Source organism: Aythya ferina, assembly GCF_964211825.1.
Source record: "Aythya ferina genome assembly, chromosome: 2".
In the NCBI taxonomy this organism is placed as follows: domain Eukaryota; kingdom Metazoa; phylum Chordata; class Aves; order Anseriformes; family Anatidae; genus Aythya; species Aythya ferina.
Genome location: NC_140297.1, coordinates 31104169 through 31128500, shown reverse-complemented (window position 1 = coordinate 31128500; position 24332 = coordinate 31104169).

The following is a 24332-nucleotide window of genomic DNA, read 5'->3' as shown; positions in this document are numbered from 1 at the left end:
TGGACAGAGCACAAAGAATAACTGACTTGTTTGTGGTTGTAGAAGAATCATAGGTGGCTTTGTATAAGAAAGGCAGGTAGCTGCCAGGGACATACAAGTCTCCTTCCCTTTTCTTTTTCTTTTTTTTCAATAACTTTTTTCAATATGTTGTCATTTATCCACCACCTCCCCCCCCCCCCCCCCCCCCATTTTTCCTAAATAAATGAAATGTCAAATCAGCAGAGAATTAAAATGTATTTATAAAAAAACAACCAAAAGGGCATCTGATGTTTTACAGACATTCCAACACCTTCAGGAAATTTGAACTCACACCAAAGGGTCTGATATTCATTTGAATCTCCATCTGTGCTGAAGCACATGTGTGCGCACAACACACATTGAACCACTACAGTGGAAAAAAAATCCCTGCTCTTAAATTATAGCAGCTCTCTGCAATTCTTCTGTAACCACAAAGACTTTGGTAGTTTTGAGACATTGCAGTGGCTTCGGGTGATCTGATCACAGAGCTCGGTTTGTTAAAGAAATCCCTTTGCTGAAAGGTAAGGAAAAGCTGTAGGAGAAACACAGGGAGCTGCAAGCTCACAGCATGAGGGCAGTTTAGAGTAAAGGGGAAGGGTTCAAGAAGCTGATGTGACAGCAGACACCCTACAGCCAGAGTTAATGCTGGAAACATTGTAGTTTTAGTTCCTTCACAAGAAATCCCAATGCTTGCAGGAAGGGATATAGTCATTAGTCCTCAATGGGAATATGACCTTTCCCTTTAAGTATCTGTGTGATGCTTTTGATCCTTTCGACTCTCTCTAAGGGATAGATTAAATATGTGGCACAATGTCTATTCCTGAGTGAGGATTAAGCCTGGCTTTTGGAAGCTGAACTATATTGCCTAACCCATCATCATTTATCATGTTCTCTGGGGACCTATTCTCCATTTTTCTCCTCCTCCCCCAGGCTTTTAGAAAATCCCTTTCTCTGGGGTTTAATATTGATCTCAGCTGCATTGGCCTTGGCTTCAGTGTAGTTACTTCTGATTTTACACTTAAACAAGTCTTATGTCTCAGATATCTTGTTAAACAAAGTGCTATTCTGAGGCTCAGCTCTCATGCAACCTGCCCTCCCCTTGGTGCATTTTTGTTCATGCATTTTAATGTTAAATATCCTTAAAGTGATTTATAGGTTTATATCACCCTGGAATTCCTTGAGGATAAACCTTGCCCTATAATATTTGTATTCTGATTTAACAAAGCAATGAAGCATGCGATTACCTTTAGGACCCATGTAAATCGCATTAACTTCAGTTAAACCCAAGGACATTAGTGCTTCACTAAACAGGGATGCTTATGGCTAACATGCACATAAATGTTTTTGCTGAGTCAAGTCTTAGTGTTCTTTCCATTTTTGTTCCAATTTCTCTTCTACTTTGTTTGATGATACAAGTATTTTTGTCTTGTACACTGCTTCCAAGTTAGAAGCTACGGTGGGACTGAAGGTCTCATTCGGGGGAGGATAAAATTAATCCATTCTGCAGCTGTGAACCAGAGAAGTCCCAGCAAGCTTCCCAGTAAAATGAAAAAGTGATGGTATGCCACACTGGCTCATAAAAATGTAATTTAAGCACTGCCCTCTCAATAAAAATATCACATTTAGGACACAGTAATCCCCTTCTGAACCTTATCTTACTTTTCAACAGCTCTTTGGACTCTTACAATTGATGCACTTTGAATTTCCTGTTGGTCAGGTAACATGACTTTCTGTACCTCCCTCCCACAGCCACAGCTTTGCACTTCACTCTGAGCAGGCAATATCCAGACACAGGCAGAAAACTGAATCCATGGTCTAAAATTTTGTAAGTTCAGGAGTTTTTAGATTCCTAGTTGGCAGACTTCAGAGCTACTATTGCTCAGAGGTGTGGCGTATACACATATTGCACCAAAATGAATGAAACTTCAAAAATGCTTTTTCAATTGTTTTCTCGACTCCTGCCAGAATTTTTGCCTTCTTTTCATACTTTTTTTTTTTTTTTCTTTTTTTTCTATTCTTTTTAATGAGCTCCTGATTTATGACAAGAAATCACCAGACACTTAGGTTCCCTGGGCTTATTAAAATAGACAAAATCTTTCATGTTAGATAATCATTGTAAGAACATATATTTTTTCCATACTAGTTCGAATCGTTGTAGGCAAGTCCACCAGTCCTCCTCCCAGCTATGGTCTGGGGGCTATATTTCAGCACAGGGCAAAAATAATCCCTTCCAGTGCCTGTCTCAATTAAGTCTTTTTATTATTTATTTTTTTTTTCACTGGGGGCAGAAGGGTGATTCCTTTCTTGTCCCAATAACATTCTGTATTTTATTGATATCAAAAGATTTTTTTTTTCTCTGCCTTAGCATGTGCAGTGTAGTTAATCTTCAAAATAGACATCATCTTTCTAGCTTCCATGTCTGAAGTGCACTGGTGATTTATATGCTAGCAGTCTGTTTTCATGATGTCTTTCCTGGCCGTCTTGTATCTCTCCCCTGTGGAGCACTGGGCCTTAAAATCATTGCAGTAGGGACAGGCAATCTGTCTTCTTTAGATATGTATTGGATTTTCCCTGTGCCTGAGCCTATGGAACGTGCCAATGTCTTTTGTGGTTCTGGCAGGCAAACCTCAGGAAAGTGTGGAGCTTTGGATTGGATAACAGAGGAGCTGGTTGGGAATTTTAAAGCAAAGTGTTCTTTTTTATTATTCTTTTCATCAGATAATGATGGGAATATATGAACAAGTTTCAAAAGGAGTGTTGCAACTCCAGGATGGTGTTTTTGCTCAAAATCACAGAGCCATATGTTAGCTTAGGGTTCACTGGAAGCAACCTCATTGCAAAGTGAAAATTGCAGCTCTGCTTCATCCAGATGAGGAACTTCAGAGTATAAGAATGACCACACCAAACCAAAGTTCTCTCCAGGCCAGTAACCTCTGTCTGAGAGTATTCAGTAGAGGATGCTTGAGGGATTTTTTTTGTTTAAGGGCAAACTTTAACCAAAATTTTCTGTCCCAATACAAACTGCGATCAGTTATGTGCCACATAAGTAATTAATAGTCCTTGATAATTGTTCCAGGAATATTTCTAATCACTTTTCACATAACATAAAATCTTATCACCTGCAACACCTTTTAAAAAAGATTCACACAACTTGCATGTGCTTTGCATGAAGTGTCTTGCACAAAGAATCACTTCCTTTACTGTACTTTGGTCTTGCCAAGCACTACTTTTATTTGATAATTCTTGCACTGGAAAAATCCATGAACTGTTATTCCTATCTACTTTCTTCTTGTCATTCAGTGTTTTTATAAACCTTTATTACAGTTTCTGTGGTCTGTTATCCAAGCAGAACAGTCCTGGTCTGCCCAACCTTTTTCACAGAGAAAATATCCCACACCTTTCTCTTTCACTGAAATTTATCTTCTGAAAAAAAATCCATGTCAGTCTTTTGTATATTAGATGTACAGGCTATTTCTTTATTTATTTTTTATTTATGTATTTTTTTATGCTTCATTTCCTTCATTCTCTTTTTCATTGTCTGTGCACAACAGATTTATTTCAACTTAGTAAAATGTAGTTTAAGTCAGGTACCAAAGTACCACATACACTTTGGTACAGTTCTGCTTATTTGAGAAGGATGTGCACAGTAGAAATAACCAATACTTTTTATCTTATCTACAATACTAATCCAAATATTCTTTCAGCTGTCGGTCCATGTTTGCCTGAACCATTCTCCACATTGCTTCTCATGGCAAGACTTTTGGATGTTTTCTTTAAAGACTTCTGGCTTCATATCTCTTCTGGTGTTGCTAAGGTGTACCACTTCTCACTGAGTCAGCCCTGTGTTCAATTCAAGGTGTCTCTAGGCCCATTTGACATTGCCTAGGATTAGACTTTCCTATGTCCTTGGGCCTCATTTTCTGCTATTTCCATGTATCTTCCTATATTTCCCATTTTCTACTTAACTTGCTGAATCCAGAGTCTTTACTCAGATCAGTGATAGACTGTTGGTAAGTCTTGAAAACCTCCTATTTTTTAGGATTTAACAAAAAATTCAGATATTACTGAAGTAGAGATTACAGGGAATTAGTGACTGCAACAGCACACATGCAAAGAGTATCTAAGCAAACCTGTATATTCTGTGTTCACTTAATTCCTTGCAAGTTTTTGAGAGGAACTTTTATAGACTTCCACATCTTATAACAGATGGAAGTAGAGACAACTCAATTTGTATGAACATGATTTCTGGCAGATCCATTTTTGAGTCTCACAATTCACAATACAGAAGAAATAACCGAATTTCTCATCTTAACACTGGTCTTAGCTTATCTTTATTCTTTGTTGAGTGCAGGTTGCTATAATATGGTTGTATTCGATTTACTATTCTCACTTTGTCATAATTCAAAGTAGAATTTGCTTCTTAAAAACCTTAAATCCTTCCTCTCTGTGTCTAATAATTACTAATTTGTCATCTTTGCTAGAATAGGATTTAGAGTAGTATAGAATTACACTAGAAGAGAGTGATAGAACACAAGAGGAATCCGAACATCAGGTGACAGCTTACTAGCACTTATTGTGCATCACAATGAACTCTGTATTCATTCATGCATTGAATGGATGTGTTGAGGATCTGAATGACTAGTCCTTGGAGATTCAAACACAATACAATTAGTAGTTAGATGCCAGAGAGAAGAATTGCTTCTCCAGTGTTTCTGTACTCTTAAAGACAGCATCTGTTAGAATTCTAGGGACTCATCTTTTAGGTCCTGTACCAGCTGGCTGATGAACATCATGAGATTTAGGCATACCTGTGTGATGTATCTGTTGCACATCTGTGTGACAGAGTGCAGCTAACAGAGGCAGTCAGCAGATGCAGCAGTCCATCAGTCTGGGCAGATGTGTATACAGAAGGAGGCTGGAAAATGTTGAGGACAATGTACATGTACTGAGTAATGGTGGTGACCTGCCACAGGGCAACAACTCAAGCAACCTCCTCTGGCATCAACCTAAACTGAACTCCAGAGGGAAGATGAAATTCAGAAGGTTCATGGTTGCAGGGATGTCTCCATGACGCTGGGGTAGATGTTGTCCTTGGCTGCAGTAGGTATGTAAAGATGGAGGATCTGTGTTGACAAGTTAAATTGGTTCAGGAGGAGGTCTACAACCTACATAGCATCAGAGAGACAAAAAGTAGTTTGACCTCATGGGAAGGATATGGACTACCTTATACCTGCTGGATGAACAGCATAGTAGGGCAAAATCCATCAAGGAGGTTGTGTTGAGTCACCATCAAAGTGTGTTGAGGATAACTTCTAGACACAGGTGACAGAGGAGCCAATGAGGGGAGATGAGCCTGATGCTTAAAAACAGTAAAGCTACTCCTGACTATCTTTGAATGATCAAGATGATCAGAACAGGATCCCAAGGACAGTATCACTCCTAGCTTCAAGAAAATCTTGAGAACTACAGGCTGGTCAACCTCACCTCAAACACTTGTAAGGAGATGCAGCAAATAATTCTGAAATCATTTCCAAACGTATGAAGGACAAGAAGACTATTTTTACAAGGAGTAGTCATAATGAATTTATGAAGGAGAAAGTAATGAATGACCAACTTGATAGCCTTCTACAATGAAATGACCAGTGCAGTGGGTGAAGGGAGAGCAGAGATCTTTATCTCATTTTCATCAAGGCTTTCAACTTTTTCTCCCATCATGTTTTTATAGCAAAACAGATGAAGTATGGACTAGAAAAGTACAGCAAGGTGAACAGAAAACTAACGGAACTGTTGCCCTTAAAATGTTGTGATCAGCAGCATAAACTCCAGCTGGAGTCAGTGGAGGTGCACCTCAGGCCTTAGTGCTAGTGTCAATACACTTAATCTTTATTAATGACCTGGACGATGGGGCAGAATGCGTTCTCAGCAAGTCTGTGGATGATACAAAATTGGAAGGAGAGTTTGATACACCAGATGGCTGCGCTGTCATTCAGAGCTACCTTGACAGACTGGGGAAATGGGCCAACAGGAATGTCATGAAGTTCAATGAGGGAAAAGGCAAAGTCCTGCATCTGGGAAGGAATAAGCCTGTACACCAGTACATGCTGAAGCCTGCTCATCTGGCAAGCAGCTTCGCAGAAAAGGACACATGGTCCTGGTGGACAAGAAGTTCAGTGGAAGCCAACAATACACCCTTGTGGCAAAGAAGGCCAATAGCATCCTAGGTTGCATTAGGCAGAGCACTGCCAGCAGGTCAAGAGGTGATCCTTCCCTTTTATTCAGCACTGGTGAGACACATTTAGAATGCTGGGTCCAGTTCTGAGCTCCCCAATGCAAAAGAGACATAGACATACTGGAGTGAGTCCAATGAAAAGCCATGATGATGATTAAGTGATTGGAGCATCTGTCATTTGAGGAGAGGCTGAGAGAGCTCATGCTCAGCCTTGAGAAAAGACTCAGGGGGATCCTATAAATATGTAATATATATACACGATGGGAGTGGAGTAAAGAAGATGGAGCCAGATTCTTCCTCAGTGGTGCTCACCAAAAGAACAAAAGGCAATTAACAAATTAAAATAGAAGAGATTCTTTTTAAAAGTAAGAGAAAAATGTTTCACTGTGGTCACTGTGGTCAAATACTAGTTTGGATTGTCCAGAAAGGTGGTGGACTCTCTATACCTGCAGATATTTCAAAACACAGCTAAACATGATTCTGAGCAACCTGCTGTAGTTAACCTTTCTTTGAGCAGAGGAATCAGACTAAATGATTTTCAGAGGCTCCTTCCAACCTCAGTGATTCTTTTCTAACTTGACGTACTGGAAGATCATGAAGACATATCAAAAGAGGATAAATTAATCAGTCGGAAGTGAAATATGAGCTTCTGGTACCCAGCTTAGTTCATTAAGAGCTAGTTGAGATACATGTGATCTGTGTATTGCTGTCTAGGCATATTCATATGTGAAAAACATCTAATTTTTGTATCCAGATGAGGCATAAGAAAAATTTGGGCAGGACATTTCTAACATGAACAGATGTGGGATTCAAGAAACACATTTGAATATTGAACAATGAAGCACCTAAGGATTTAGGCACCACTTGAGTTTGGTGTAAATTAGGCCTTTTTGGATGAGTTTTTCTTATTAAGGCTCCTGAATTTTCTATGGATATGCACTTTAAGTGTCCACAGTGTTTGTTGTTTTCCGTCTGCAGATTTAACCATGCCAAACCAAGAGAGGAGAGAAAATGTCCACAGCCATCTCAAAATATGAAAAGAAAAAGAGATTTTTGACCATCTTTCTACACATTCCTACCTTTGAGGACACATCACAGATGTTGCACTGTGCCAGCAGCACTGCAGTCTTAATTTGAATATGTATGTAAAATAGATGACCCTCACCTTTCCACAGCTGTGCAACCATTATAACCTTATTACTTCAAATAATGTTTTACAGCTGGGGCACAGGGCTGAAATAATGCATGTGGTTACTTCTTTATGTATGGTATCCTTCAGTTCCAGTATGTGTCTGCTGTTCCTCAGTAGGGCAAATATTGACACACAGTGTTTTGCTCCCCTTTAGCTCTTACACTTCCCTTTCAACCAGATGTAACAAACTCTTTCCTAAGCTATTCTGTCTCTACTGCTGTATATGTTGACACCAACGGACTTGTGAGCAAGTAGGCCTGTCAGCAGTGGATATTTTTCTCCTCCATTGTCACTGGAATAATGACATCTCTTACTTTATATGGTTTTGTGTCCTACAGCTCAATAATCCAGTGCAGACCTCAGTGTCTGACTGGAAAACACCAATCTGTAATTTGCCTAATAGGCCTAAACAAAGGAAATCCTTGACTTTAAGACAAGAATGTGTTCTGTGTTCTTAGTATTCTGCAGACTAGAATGCAAAATTGCTATCCTCCTTCATTTTTCTTTAAAGTCAATTCATTCCTCATACCTGCATGATCAGATCCCTTTGAACCACAACAAGAAACATGATATATAATTATTTTATGACAGTGAGATTTTATTTGCTATTTTAAATGTTTCCATTTGTTTTGTTTGTTTGTTTGCTGGTTGGTTTTAAGAGAAGCATATAAATCTTCTAGAACAAATGTGCTCAGGATGGCTTTCAGTTGCCATGTTCTTAGCTAAAGCCAAGAGCCTTGGAAGGCAGGTATGTTTACATCTGTGTTTTATTTCTGGCCCATCTTTAATAAAGATGCAACAACAATAAAGAAAAGCACAACATAACATGATAATATATGGCACATAATAAAGAACTGCCATAAGTACACAAGGGGCTCAATTTTGCTTTCACCCTATCTCTGTGAAACTCCATTGTTCAAGACTAAACTTTTTCAATTGTCAGATTTCCTTGTGGTTCAAAAGGAGACATTTTCCAGAATAATGAGGTCACTGGTTCTCTTTTGCCATTCCACAATATTCTGTTTATTCCTAGAATCCCTGTTCTTTCAGCAATAGCCGATGCTCTCTATAGCTGTTACTCCCACAGGAACTGAGACTTTAAACATTCATTAAAAAGTGAATTGTTATTGTTGACAAAATACAGATGGCCAAGCCTGAACTAGTGACGCTTAGGAGTACACTTCCAGCTTAGTACATGGTGATTTGGCCATATAAATGATCTGGTCGCTTATACCAAACCAGTGTGTTCTTTGTTACCAGACTGGCCCTGGTCCATGCTCATATTCCTTTGCCTAAATATGCCACAAGCTTCTAAAGTAATCTCTTTAAAAAATGAACTGAACTTATGAGAGTGAACAGAGCTTGTGAGAGTGCGAAAAGATGTGCTCTTTCATAGCAAAACTATTAGCGGACAGCATTCACACAACATTCAACTCACAAAATAATTATCCCTAGCCAAAGCTGTGATTCAGGCTGTTGCAAACGTAATGCAAGATTGCTCCCTGAGGCTCTGTCTGAACTGTGGGGTGTGTGCCATGGCTGTGTCCCCAGTCATCCGGGAGGGAACCTGGCTGGGCCGGAAAGTGGGGTGTGGGGGTGGAGGGAGGAAGGGAGTTAATGGGGAACCAAGGTGCAGCTGGGGCATGGGCACAAAAACACACACATGCACATGGCTGGGAAGCATGCCTGGATTCCACAGGTTAGACTTAGCCATAGGTTTACATCAGCCACAAATGTAAATATCCTATTAAGCTGCAGCCGACAGACCGGTCTCTGTAGACCACAGTTAGATGTTACAGCAGGGTGTAGCATGCAGAATTGCACTGCATAATGGTATGTGTTGCACTTCAGGTTCACATGTGAAAAAACCTGCGGGAAGACTCCAGCATTCAAAATTTTCAACATTGGGAATACTGTATGATAAACAGAAACTATTTTCATGTTGACAAAAATATTTGTAAAAGATAAAACTTTTCTTATTTTCTTTGTATCTGTTTAAACACTTCTAGAGAACACTTTTGGCAGATGGGTAGAAATTGCAGCAGCTACACTGAGCTTTAATTTATTTGGGGCTTAAATTATTTATTTATTTATTTTCTGCTTCTATATTTTCAATTTTTCTGCGGCTATATTTAAACTCTTCTGTATTTTGGTCCTGCTTTCTCCATGATACTCTGTTTTTTGTCATTCTTTATTTCATTCCCTTCTTTTCTAGGTGTGGAAAACTGCAGTCTGTTTCTTTCCAAATGGTTGAGGCACTTCCCATGTTATTCTTTGAGCATGCATGTGTCTATTTGTGTGTGTAAAAGAGAGAGAGTAGAGGAGATACTGTGAAGCTGCCAGCAAAAATCAAAATTGGAGGAGACAGGAGAGCAGAGGGAGTAAGAGACTGTCTTATTGAACTTGGAGAGGAATGAGGCCCACCTGGGGCTGAACCAGCCATTGGGAAGATTAAGGAAATAAAATAATTATGGAAAGTTAGTGCTGGAATTGTGAATGGGCCTGAGAGACCTGGCTGGGGCTCAGGAACTGGGAGTGGTGGCTGCCTGAGCTGAATCAAATAGTCACTCAAAAATGGAACAACTAAAGATAGAGCAAACACGTTGAGAAATTGTACTTTCATACTTTGACTTGACTTTTTTTAGCCTTATGAATTAAAGAATATGACACTTTCATTTTCTAAAGAATGGAATTTGAAGATTATAAACCCAGGTCTATTTGGTGAACATTTAAGCAGAACAATGATGAAATAACCAGAAACAAGAAAACTGTAATGAGTAGATCCTCAAATCTCTGACCTTTCAAATCAGTGCAAAGCTCTCAGCATCGATGTGCTGAAACACAAATGGGGTTGGCACAGTTAAAACAGACATAGCTGTGAGTTTAAGATTCATATTTCTACCTGTTTTTTATAAGAAAACTTAATCTCTTTCTAACCAGGTAGGTAGTGCCTGCTTCTGAAATGCCTAATCCTGAAAATAATGTTAAAATGTAAAGAACAGGACAAATTGTAGTAGCTTGAAAATCCATTTTTATTTATTTATTTATTTGTTTGTTTGTTTATTTCATAATCGTCCAAATAACTCTAGTACATGCCACAATAAGATCACAATGAGATTTTAATGATCTATTTTAACTGTATTTTTTTTTGTGTGTGTGTGTGTGTTGTTATGTCTTTGAACTTTAAAAAGTTCCCAGAAAAAACATATTGTAATAAATAAAAGTATCTTCCACCATACACCTTTCTTTTCAAACAACAACAAGAACAACAAACAAAACCAAAACACTTTTAAATGTATTTAATTTAGTTTCCCAATACATTTTTCATAATATCAGATAAAGTTATTTGGTAGTATATGGATTCTTTTACCTTCATTGAGATGTGGCTAGAAGTTTAGAGCCAGATCCTCAAATGGCATAAATTATTGCAATCATTAAGGTAATTTAAGTTCTAGCTATAGGTGTAGTAGAAATATCCCTGCTTTAAAGGTGCAAAATGTTAGTGGACAAGATGAAAATGAGATGATCAGTGAAGTTTTCATTACTGACTATGTAGTCTGTGGTATCATTTTGATTATATACACATGCTACACGTACTGTGTTTTTCATATTTTTTTTCAATATTACTTATTATCTACTATTAAGAGAATGACTGGGCTTATGTTATGTTTCTGCATAAATATCTTTTTTTTTCTTTTTTTTTTTTTTAGTCTTATGGCATATAGAAAGTTTGTACATACAACAATATGTAAAATCTGGTCTTGGATAATATACTACATTATAAATAGGTAGGGTGAGACTTTTTTTATGAAAGGGTAACAGGTTTAATTCTGTGATAAGTGGAATGAAAAATACCATTCCTGTATTCTAAATCTTGAAAATCATCATCAACATTTTATTACTGAGGGCTTTGAGGAGGGATGGAGTAAAGACAACTAGTGTCTGAATAAGATTTTAATTTTTCAAAGAAAAGGGAAAAGAAAACTTAAAAATCAAAACATTTCTTAATTGCTATATGCTACTCTTTTGTTTGTTTGCCTTGTTTTTTGTTTTCCTGATCACAACTTGCATCACTAATATAGTAAATAGAACTGACAGGAGAACACGTCATTATGAGATGGCACAACTCATGCTACCAATTTTTATAGGTCATATGGCTCTTACCAGACCACTGAAAAAAGTATATACTATTTTGAACTGCTTGGAGGGGCCCACCAGATATTAACTGAAGAATTATTGGTTGTGGGTAGAAATAGGCTGAAGGCATTTCCTGCTGTGAACGACACTTGGAAGTTCTCTTTTTGCAGTACTGTAGAAAACAACGGCAGAATTTATGCAGCATTCATAGACAGCAGATTTCCCCAGATGCTTCAGAAATGCTGTCAAATTAAAACTGCTCTTCAGTAGGGCTTCATATTTTGTTTTTGTTGGCTGCTTAACAATAACTCAAGTGTGAATGTAAAATGAATCTTATTTACTTGCTGGTGGAAGTGTGGATATTGTGGAACACTGGAGGGATTTTTTTTTTTTTAATAGTTATTTCTGTTCTGGTGGAGGTGGTACAGACTTTCCAAATCATAACTGCTGGAAACACACTTAATCAGGAACTATCGACACTAGCATATTGAGATCACAAGCGAGCCTCCATCTCTCTCTGACATGACTCATGACGAGAAGCTTTGAAGCCTATATGTTTTCTTTCTCTCATGTATTCAGTTTTATAAATCTTGCAAACACTTCTATAACTAGGAGATGCAATATAAAAATCTCAGGTTGTATATTCAGGAAGAACTTTCTCTCTTGACTTGTACATGTGCTGATGACTACACAGAACAGAATATGGATCTAGCTCCTATTTTTACTTACTGAGGTACCTTTGATGTACATTGGCCCATAGCCTCTGCAGGGAGTTTGATGCTACTTGTGGCATTTACACAGAGGTAGAAAAATACTGAGGCTTTCTCAACCTCCATGCAAGTCCAGGCAATAGCAGGTGAAGATGACCTAGGTGCCCACTTTCTTTTCTTCTCTGTCGGCTGAGACAGGTATTGGATTATAGCAGGAAGTGAGCAAGGATTTCACTGAACAACCATAGTGACCAGCTGCTGTAAATGAGCTAACACAAAGGTGTCTGGGAGGAGCAGACTAATTGCTCTTGAAGGAGGTAGAAAAATGTTTTGAGTCCTGCTCTCTTTTCTTGGCCACCTTTCAGTCAGAGCTTATACGAAGTGCCTCATTTGCAGGCATTTTATAGTGGTGACACAGGCTCTGTCCTCTCAGATGTTATTAATATTTTCCTTTAAGATTGCTTGAAAGCTTTTGAATATTTGGATCTGAATGTATGTAAGACTGAAAATTGGACTGCATTCTTGTGAAAGGGTGCTGGGAAATTCTGTGTAAGTTTTATTAATTAAGCTAACCCTGAATCTAAAATAATTGTTGTAGACTTCTAAATTATTTTTCATTATGATAAGATATGGGATCAAATAGCCTCACAAGAGAATGGGTACTGTATGGCTGGCTGGTGGCAGAAAAAAAAGAAGGAGCTGGAAAAATCTGAAAGATTGATTTAATGATGTAGCAATAGCTTGAAGAACAAGCAAGTCAGTCCCCAAGATCCTTTTCCTTCTGTCTGAAGACTGAGAAAAGGAGGGATTTTCCTCTTTCTGTATGTCCAAACATTTTAGTGTACATGAGATAACAAATTCTACCTTATAGCTTTTGTTTAACTGTAGATTAAAGTGTAACTTCATCTGGTTTATGTTAATGAGAATGGTGTATTGGGTTTGGCAGAATCCACATCTATCCCCATCAGAGTACAAAGCTCCACTAAAGACTGACTTGCTTTTTCACTAAGCCTAAGAAATATATGAATATTTTATTAATCTTAAAGCTTTCAGTGTATGAAAGGAATAAGACGCTTAACATATAAATCAAGTTGGGTGTACTACTGATTTTTGGTATACTAGTTGATTTGCACAGGGAAATCAAGCCCACTTTCGCTGGTCTGTATCAATTTGCATCACGCTAAGCAGAGGAAGAAAGTCATTGGTAACATTAGTATGACTTCTAAGAAGTTGTTAGAATTTACTTGACTTTAGGGATTAACATGGATTTAGATTTGGTTGCTCCTAAAATTGGAAATAACAGAACCTTTCTTTTTCAAAGTACAAAGAAGAAAAAAAAAAAACTTCCTAAGCTCTACCATAACACTGAAAAAGATATTCGTGATTAAGAAATGCAAATCAACACCTTGTGTAGAAGCTGTGTTGATTTTAACCAAATGGGAAAATGTTTTTTTTTATTACACAGAAGTATTACATTTGCAGAAGAGAGGGGGAGAGGGAATGATTGACTGACAATAGGCAAATTTAGTTTCTGTCTCTGGTTGTAAGTAGGACATAATAATTCTTTAAGTTATGGAGCAGCTGGAGTGTATTTCACTGGAAGCTATTCTAACCAGTGGCTAGAATGGTCTGCATGGGCCCCTTATCTGTCCCAAATCTCAACATGTGATCAAGCCCACTCAATAAAGTGTTCAGATGTATTGGAGTTTGCTTGACCACAAGCCTCACTAGGAAAGCAAAAGGTTTCCTTTGTTTTTTTGGAGTCTTTTTATCAGGACCTTACAGAACCTCAAGCAGAATCTACTATAGTATTTGAAAATGTGGAAGGGAATGAAGCCTGATGTGCTGCATATTTTTAAAGAGTTAATGAACTGACATATGTTTATACTTACTATTGATAATCTTACTTTGGAAAACCTGTCTAGCTTCTTAAATGTAAAAAATTGGCATCCTATATGACATAAATTGAATTTGAAAATGGCATTTGGATAAATATGTATATGTATATATCCTACTGGTTGTATATGATCACTTTATTATGTCTGATAAGAATGAAAAGCCCAAAGATTTGACAGTCCCAGAGCCTGGCATGTAAAAGAAGAAATTCCTGAATGTAAATTAGACAGATTAAACTATCCTTTAAAAGGCCCTTGAAGGAGAAAAGGATGTATTTAAAATCCAATAAAATTCAGACCTCCTTCAAATGGCTTAAAATGAGGTCCAGAATGCTTACTAAGTAGGAAATCTACTGTTTTAGATTTAATAAAAAATTTTATAGTCTAATTTAAAAAAATCCTGTCACTGTATTCACCTTGCAGAAAAAATATGAAACCATATGGAGAAGCATATTTCCACAAATGTATTCCAATTCAAGACAAAGTAACTGTAAGTTCTATTTAGTAATCAGACAATGACAAATTTCTTGAATTTCTCTATAAGCACTAAAAGAAAATAATTTCAAATAGTGTAGGATACCTCCTAAACAATGCACTGAAAGTAATGTGCTTTTGGTAGAAATTCTGAATGGATGTCTTAATAATTTTATATAAGGTAGAGGTGTCATAAGTAGAGATGAAGTATTTTTATGTTATTAAGTTGCATATATTATTGGCTCTGTGGGTTAAAAAAAAAAAAAAAAAAAAAAAAAAAAAAGGCACAAAAGAGTCTTTGTTATACTCTCTGTAGAGCTATTTATACATTGTGACTTACTGTGTCCAAGGACTGCTTCCTGCTTCCGTTAAAACATAGTCCCTCCAAATAAAATAAAAACCATAAACCCTGACATTACTCAAGTCCTGTCTATTGAAACAACAACAAAAAAATCACACATGATTTTGCATTGCCTATATAGAATACACTCTCCTGAGTTTACTTAAACACAGTTCCAGATGAAGCATACTGTGAAAGTGATGCCTTCCATACCTAAAGCAACAGAAAGACTTTTTTTGTTGTTATTACTTTAAAAACAATGATGGGCCAAGCCATCAGGTGCATCTACAGGGTATAGCTGAAGCTGGGAAGGAATGCAGCAGTTTCAGTCACTGTATAGACCATAAGCTCTCTAGGCAGCTACTGCTCTTTTTTTTTTCCTGGGCTTGAACTTTTCTTGGGGTGAGACTTGACGCATGCTTTGGTTTTACTGAAGTACTAATGCAATAGTACAGTATTAATTATCTGTCTCTGCACATCTATTGTCCTTCTCCCCATCCCTATGATCAATCAAAGCAGCTTAGGTAGGTGGTGCAATTTAAAACAATACTTGTTCTCTAAAATTGTGCAACCAATACTCAGTGCCTAATACTTGTTCTGTCAGACCACTTTCTGTTTTCTCCTCAGCGCCTTCAATATCTTTCAGTCTCCGACATGTGACGGTTTCTCCATGCCTGACAAAGTACTTGAAAAGTACTTGAAAAAGTACTTTGTGAAAGGAGAAAATTGTGTCCCAGACAGGCAGACCTAGCCGAGGCTAAGTTATAGCTGGGGGTTTTCATTTACTGGGCTTAAGGCATAGTGAGCACTGCCCTTTTCTCTTTCTCTTTAAATGCCATGTGCCCAATGCTGTGCCCCTCCCAGGTGGGCATGGAGGGCCATGGAGGAAGAAGCATTCACTTGCAGGGGCATGCAAAGGAGGAACCAATGCCCAAGTCCCACTGACTGCTCAGACTTGACAGACCTATCTGTTTTTATTTAGCCTTGGAAACATCTTTGACCTGTGTGTCCAGGAGCAATAAAGCTGGCTACACTGGCTAATCCTTTTCTTCATGAAAAGGTGACCTCCCACCAGATGCCCTCATCTGGACAGGATCAGGCTATGCATTACTCTGTCTGCACTCCCAGGTACTAACTGTAAATCCCTCCATGGTTAATTTATCACAATCATCTCTTTTCCAACTGCTATAAGGCAGCAGCTCTTTCTTTCATATTTGGATATTTGGATGTGCTCACTAGTGAATTTCATTTCAATTTAGTGATATTTTTAAAGATTATATGCCAGGTTCCCCAAATAGTTCTAGGGAGAATAATTTTTCTTATCCTAATCATGTTGGGCAATAACCCTAATCCAGAAAGATATGAGAAAAATCTCCTCCTTACTTACAAAAACAAGTGCTCAGAATTAGCACAAATAAGAATTCCTAAAAAAGTCAAATTTAGGAATGTTTCTCTGAAAAATTCCAGTATAGTGTAAAAATCTTTTGTATGATTCCAACTAGCTTTTATTGTAGTTTTCTTATTAGATAGAAGGAAATTCCACTGTCCTACAGTTCCCAGTCTTGCTGCCCATCTTGGGAAGTTTTAACTTTGATAAGATGAGTGTATGTTTTCTCTCTGTATATCACAAAACGAAGAAAGAAATTGCTGCCTCATCTGTATTTCTGTACATTTTCCCCCAATATACTCAGTTTGGCATTTGATTTTTCTGTCATTTCATAGTATGCCACATGGTACTGGTTCACTTCTTCTATGTGAGGAATAATCTTAGTAGGCAACAGTTATTGATGTGAATGGCAACAAAGTGAAAAAATGAACTATTTAACTGCATCCAACCTTTGTGTACCTGCAGGAACGTATAGGTCTCTGTCCAAAAACACCTTCAAGTCTCTCATTTAAAAAGTATTAATAACATTTTTGGAATAATTTTCATGGACTTAGTATTGTTGTGTTTTGAAGTTAAATCAGAATTTAGCACAATCTCTGAAGAGCCTTGATTCTTTTACACAAAATTTTACACCACGGAAAACAGATTCCATTTAACGTAAGCCTGCCATTGACATTGAAATGCCCCACTGATATTTAAAGAAGCTACTTCAGTAAAGAGAAGGGAAAAATGATTCTGGTTATACTTATATTCTCTACTTTTTAATGACAACTTCTAATACTGTTCCCATGCTTAAATAACAAAGCAAACTTAAGCTTTAATTTTCATCACAATATTTTATTCACAGATTTTTTTTACCCATTTTAGTAACAGAATAATACACATACACAGACTTATTTCACGTCAGCAGTAGGGTTTACACAATCAAAAGTTCTGGTGAGTCTTGACAAATTAAGCTAGATACTGTTCAAGTTTCCTGAGCAGGATGTAAGGAATAATTCAAAGAGTTCTCTATTCAGATCTACTATTTTTGCAGTCAAACTTTACAATTATTATGTAGCAAGTTATTTTTTTAAATTATATGGAAATAGCTTTTATTCATGCTCTTATGCATAAATACTGAAGCTCCTGGTTATTTTTTCCTTGTCAAGTTGAGCTCCCAATAACGTGAATGGAAGTTCAACTTTAGTAACAACAGAGTAATAAAAACTGGATCCGGATCTCAGGATTTGGCACATGGACACTAGATCTATTAAGTCATCTTGTCCATACTCCTGCCAATGCAGAATTGTTCCCTTCAGCATAATCTCCAGTGCCTTATTCAGTCCAATTTTAAATGACTTGGGTGAAGCGGTTTCCATTACTTCATTTGGTTGAAGTATTACTTATTCCACAGACTAATATAATGCTTTTCAAGCTGCTTCATTTTCATGGATCACTTCCCAATCCCAACATTTCCCCCAGACATACGAGTATGAGTAAGGGTAAGGAAAATGTGTGTAGAGTATAAAGGCCAAAAGGAAAAAGTGGTACAAAGTCCTTCCCCTCACTCCATTTTTTTATGTCTTTCTCCTTGCTTCATATCTCTAATGTCTGCCTCTGCACTCTTGCCAGTGAGACTTGGACCAAACACCCTGAGAAACTGATCCACCGTGAATTTTTCCCCATTTTTCTGCATGTGAATCATTCCAAAACAGTCTGTGAGGTTCCATCCCCCACCACACCTTACTCCTTCTATTCTCTATTATATCTTATAATGTTTATTTTCCTCTGTATTTTATTTATTATTAAGCCATTGACTTTTTCAACTTAATGCTGACTCTTTATTACTCATCACATGCCACTTACCTCTAAATAAATTATTCTGATTAGAGGGAAATTTTTATAGAGGCTCCATGGAGTGTATTTTTTGCAGGTGAACATGTGTGTGTGTGATAAAAATCACATTTTACAAATTATCAGGTATTTAAAAAACAAAAACAAAAACAATGGGAATAGTGGACAAGACTGATGCAAAAATCACTGAGAAAATGAGCAACTTTATGTGGCTTCTGTTTTCTAGTGTATTGCATGTACACAGATAGCCAAGGTTTTAAATCATTGTGCATGCAAAACAAGGTAGAAATATTTGGTGTTGTAACTGAAATTCCATGCTAAGATCTTTGTTTCAGTTTTCAGCTATACACAGAAGATGTTGCAAGAACAAAGAGTGAATTTGGCTCTTATTGAGATGTAGAAATTCAACAGCAGGAAATAATCTTCCTTGAAAGAAACTCCTATTTCCGTCCTCTTTTTTATACATATCCTTTAGTAGCTGATCACTTAAAACAGGTGCTGTATTTCATGATTGGACATTAAACATTTATGATGGATGGTGTCTGTGTTTAGAGACAACTTTATGTACCAGTGCTTGTAAGGCACTTCCTCTCAGGAATCAAATGGAAATAAGATCATATAACACTCTGGCAGATTATAGATTCAAATATTACAGCTGCTTGAATTATTCGTTGGAATTCAATTAGTTCATTTTCATATATGTAATTATTCAGAAATGAAACTTGATCCCTATGAAAATGTTCTTTATATAGAAACGGCCAAGAAAAGCAGTCAAAAAAAGATGCCACATGGGCACAAACATGCCTGAATCCCATATGCTACTCATACTGCCCAGCTTTCTCAGCTGTGACAGCTACAGTGGAAACATCTGGAAGAAGATGCAATTTGTTTAAGAGGTGGAGCATGCCAAGGCAAGGCTGGCAAGCTGGGAAGAAAGTGAGGGTAGGGTGCTGAGACAATGATGAGAAGTGGTGCTTGCACTGCAAAAAACCTTACTGCCTGCTGCCTTGTATGACTAATTCAGATTCTCAGACAGAAATCAGTGCTATGAACTACTAACAATTACCATCCCCATGAGTCTGCTCCAAGCAGAACAATTAGTGTCATGGGGATATATTCACTTTTACTGGTTTACAAGTAATTTTCTTTACTGAGATGTCCATATTTGTCTCCAGAAAAGTTAGCATCTGTGACTTCAGCTATGTAGATGAGTGTCCCCACTCAGTCCAGACCACACTGTAATAAGTTCAGTCAGACACAAATTTAATGACACGGTGACCTTTTAGAGAAATCCATTTATAAACACTGGTTGGATGTCCTACATAACTGACCCATGGCGTGGTTGCATCCACATGGCTGTGCAGCCCTTTTCCCTGCTCATATGCCTCTGCACATATCTTTGTGTTTTGATGATTGCACACTGGTAAAAAGTTACCTGTTCTGAGGAGTTTGTAATGCAGAGGAAAATCAAACATTTCCAAGGTAAAGACACACATGAATTTTGAAAGACATCCTGCACCATATAGACTTTCTTTAACTGCTGCAAAATGTCTGTGGAAGAAGGCAAGTCATTTATACTGCATCTACTGCACTCCCATGCTCCTGTGCAAATAGAATAGTTTGCCTTTCCTCTTTCAGCTCTGGTCAGATATGCTCTGTTGCGGGAATTCTTAAGATCACTAGTGTGGACTCCAAAAGGAGCCAGTCAGTTCCCTCCAAAAGTTACCTTTCTGTAAGTTGAGCCTGTACTAATGTATGTATTCCTCTGCAGGGCTTTTGGTTTACTTCAGTGCTGTTTTCATGTGATCTTGCCATCACTTTGGTTTGCTGGCAGAGTGGGCTTGTTTGTACCTGAAGAGTATCCTGCAGAGACAGAACTGTAGTGAAATGCTTTGTTGATAGCTGGACACATTTTGGCTGCTAGTCTCAACCTCTGCTGGTTGTCATAACACTTTGAGTAGCTGAGTCCTGCCAGCTGGTAGTGATAGTTTCAGCAGTCACAATAAACCTGCAGTAATTCCTTTGGGCACAACAGGTGTAGCTTCAACTGCCAGCAGCTGGACATATTTGACTTTCCTCCTCCAGAAGAATGCATAGGTGAGCACCTATCTTTCTTATCCTTACTCTGGGTAGATAAAGTTTATATGACTATAAAATACCTAGAATGGAGAACAAAAATCAGCTTAGATTCAGATGCTCTGTCTATATATGGAATATAAAAAACTTTTATAATGAACCATAAAAAGAACTAGAAATATTGAGCAAGTTCTCTAGTAGTGAACCTAGTGCCAAATATTTAAAGTTTCTTTAACACATTTTTTTTTCTTTTAATTTAAGTTAGACACTTAAGAAGGTCCTTAAAATTTTAGTCCCAATACTCATAGGAGACAGACAACATCCATAAACCTTTTTTTTTTTTTTTTTTCCCAACACATAATGTAAATGATCTGCTATTCTAAGGACAAAAAGCTATGAAACAAAAATGGGATATCACCCAAGAAGAAATTTGAGAAGCAAATAGAACCTGGAAAAGAGAGAACACAGGAAAACAAGACACAATATAGAAGGTATGTCATGTAGGAAACATTACATCCTCCCTCTGAAGACTGATACTGTCAAACCTGCTATTATCAAAACAAAAGCTTCTTTGACCATAATTGGTCATAAAGACATTGGGTCCTTTTCAGGCTAGCCCCGTGTTAAGCTGATGTCTGGGTTATTCTGACTTTTTCATCAAAATAGGTCACACCATTGGGAAGTTTGTTTAAAAAATAAATTATGTACTGTTAGTGCCTCCAAGATCCCATTCCCTGGGAGAGTAAGCACATGGGAGGAAGGGTGGGGGGCTGGACAATAGTTAGATCTGTCCCCATACTGGCGTACTACCATCAGAATATGGATTTGGTTAAACATGCTTTTGGAGCAAAACTCACATAGAGGGCTTTTTAAAGTCCCAAGTCATGTAATGGTTCATAAGACAAACCCTTAGCTATAAAGCACATTCCTATTTACTCTGAAATTACTTGGGGTATTGACATGGCCTGTGTTCATTCTAGACATTAGATATGCACTTACCTGCCCCTCAACCAGGGTGAATAAGGACAAGCTTTCAAGCATTATTACCTAGGCTGTAATTAAATACTATCCTCAGTTGAAGGGACACAATACGTAGGACATTCATTTCCCACGGTCTAGCTTGCTAACAACTGTTGACTGGTATCTTGTAGCGCAGGCAGGGATGCTGGCAGGTTTTCACAGATAACTAAAAGAAGGAAAATACAGCGTGGTTTTCATCTAATTAGGTATAGAGTAGTTACTGCTTTATTTTTCTATTTTTTTCTATATAGTTTGTGTAAGTATAGAAAACATAAGCCAGGCCCCATCTTACAAGAATATTCAAGAATATTTTTTAGAGGCCTTTAAGAAATAACCCAACCCAACCCAAAATTAACAACAACCTCCCAAGTGTATTCATACTGGGATCTGGAATACTGTAAAATCACTATGCAGAGCTCTGGCAGGAAGCCCACTGCTGAGCAATGTACTGGAAAGAAGCTGAATATGTTTGCTTTGTGTTTGCTTCACAAAGTTCTAGAGTACTTTGCAGCATTCTTTGTCATGATGCACAAACTGAAGACCCAAAATATACAAAGGAGGGTAGAAAGGTTCAGCAGACAAAAAAAAAAAAAACAAACAAACAAAAAAAAAAAAAACAAGAAAAAAACATTTATGAACTCTGTGGAAGTCTCGTTGGAGCTCAAGAGTCTTAGAATTCTTCTTTTCACTAAGGGAAAATTAGACTTTGGATCAAAAATATGGAAGTCATCCTTACCGCATTGTGTTCTCTTGAATATGCAGACCTGAACTTCAGGAAAGCTTTTTAAACATCCTGCTCCAGATGATAGAGAATCTGAGTGACTCTTAAAAGTTACGGAGATGATATAACGCATTTATTTGTTTTACTACCCTGAAAGCAGCGATGTACTTTAGTGAAGCATTTGCTTTCACCTAAGTCCAGCTATGTCATTTATGGCTACTGTGCATTTGGCTTGCTATTGAGGTTGCTGTGCTATGGGCAAGAGGTTTAGAGAACAAACAGGAACCTTTGTTTCCCTTCATTTATGGAAAAGAAAACAAGGCAGAAGGAGGAATGCTGAGCAGCTGCCTGAAAGCTGCTTTGTTTCAGCTTCATTGCTACATGATGCCTGAATTATTTTTTGATAAAGTATTTTATATATTGGAAGAAAGCACAGAACTGCAGTAATAAGCATTTCTATTTAGAATTTATGCTGTCTATTGACTAGAGACAAGATAAATTCTAGTAAGCTGATGCTGTGCTCTTTGAAAAAGGGCACTGAAATCTGATGTAGTACCTAATAGTGGAATTAACAGCAAATATGATAAGGCAAATGCACTGTTGTCAAACTCTGCTTAACAGCTATTTCATCATGCAGAGAGCAAAGAAATCATGACAGTACAACACAGTGGCAGCATGAGTATCTGTCTCATTTAACGTCATGCTATTGTTGTCAGTTGGGAGAGCAGTTACTCAGTTTGGTGCTCTCCACTGAATATCCAGGATCATTTGAAGTCAGTGGAAATATGAGTGCTTTTAGTGTCTGTTTTTTACATTGTAGTGTTCTGCAACCTTAAAAACAGATGTCTGAAATAGTTTATTGTGCTTTTCCTCAAATACTATACAGCACCGGTATGTGCAGAGCACAAAGGATTACCTCAGCAGCATTGTGTAAGTCTTTGTCTTTAGTTTATAGTCTCTGTGATGTATTGTACGTAAATCTTTTTATGAGACTGGGAAGGGATGGTAGCCTAAGTAAAATTAAACACTATACTATACAAAAGTTTTAGAGTTCTCTTGCTCTGTAAAAGGACACACTGAAGACCCAAAAATAGAAAGACTTTGGAAATAGTTTTCATCAAGTAATTTTGACCCATGGAAGCATTTTACACTAGACCACATAAGATGTTGGTTTTGGTGCTGGCAGTAACAGAACTAATTTTCCCAAGGGATAGAATAAACATTCTCTTCAATCTCTCACATTTTGAAATTTAAATGGGGAAAGCTTAGATATTTTTATCTTCTTTTCTCATAGTTCCTACATCACTTTCTTCTGTGAAAGACAGTGGAAGTTAGAGTACCAAGGTGGCTACAGTTCAAAGAGCACTAGATGTTTCCAAGAGAAATCAGTGACTCATTATAATGTTTTGTTCAGGCATCTGTACCATCATTCAGTATCATACATTTTTGTCTTCATGCCTGAAGAATCGTGCCAACAATTATGATTAAGGAAGCATGCTATTTCTCTATAGAAAAATGCTGATCCAATCTGTCTAATTTACAACTTGATTTAATGGTCAGATCCCTGCTGAAGATTATCAAAGTATTGTAATGACATGGAACCAATCATTATATAAGCCAGACTGTTACTGCTTACATTTAAAACCACTGAACACCAGGACATGATGGAAATTGGGTGCTAAGGATAAGATTTGCAAAGATGTAGAGAGCACATCTGAAAATCACAGCAAAGGAGCTACACAAGGGTTATTTGAAAGACATTGGAGATCATCAAGTAGAAATCCATGGACTCATTCCCTTGGTTTCTTTTGTCCTAAAAGAATACCTTTACTGGAATCTGGGGAGTCATACAGTTGTATGGTCTCCTGCTGTCATCTGATGAATCTCATGCTGATACATCTTTAAATGAAAGGATAGAAAGACACAGAATTTCTTTAGCTGATCTGTTTGCTAAAAGATAGAATACTTAAATTGGAGGTCTAACAGATTAGGAAAACATTTTTCACGAGGTGTCCTGTGCTTTGGGAACAATATAAATATTGAACCATATATAACATAATACATTTTCTTTCCACTAAGGATTTTCAAGGAGATGGCCTTGGCTCTGTGCCTTATGAGGAGATGTCTTGCGCCAAATTATGTATTTTAGAGAGCAATTATAGGTTGAAGTGGCACAGTGAGGTCTAGGTACAAATAGATCTTGTGTGGCTCAGCTGTGTGAAGATGGCAGCATTCTGAGAGAGGCACAGTAACAAAATCAAGAGTGTATGAAACTTCCCTGTTGAAGCTGTAGGTGT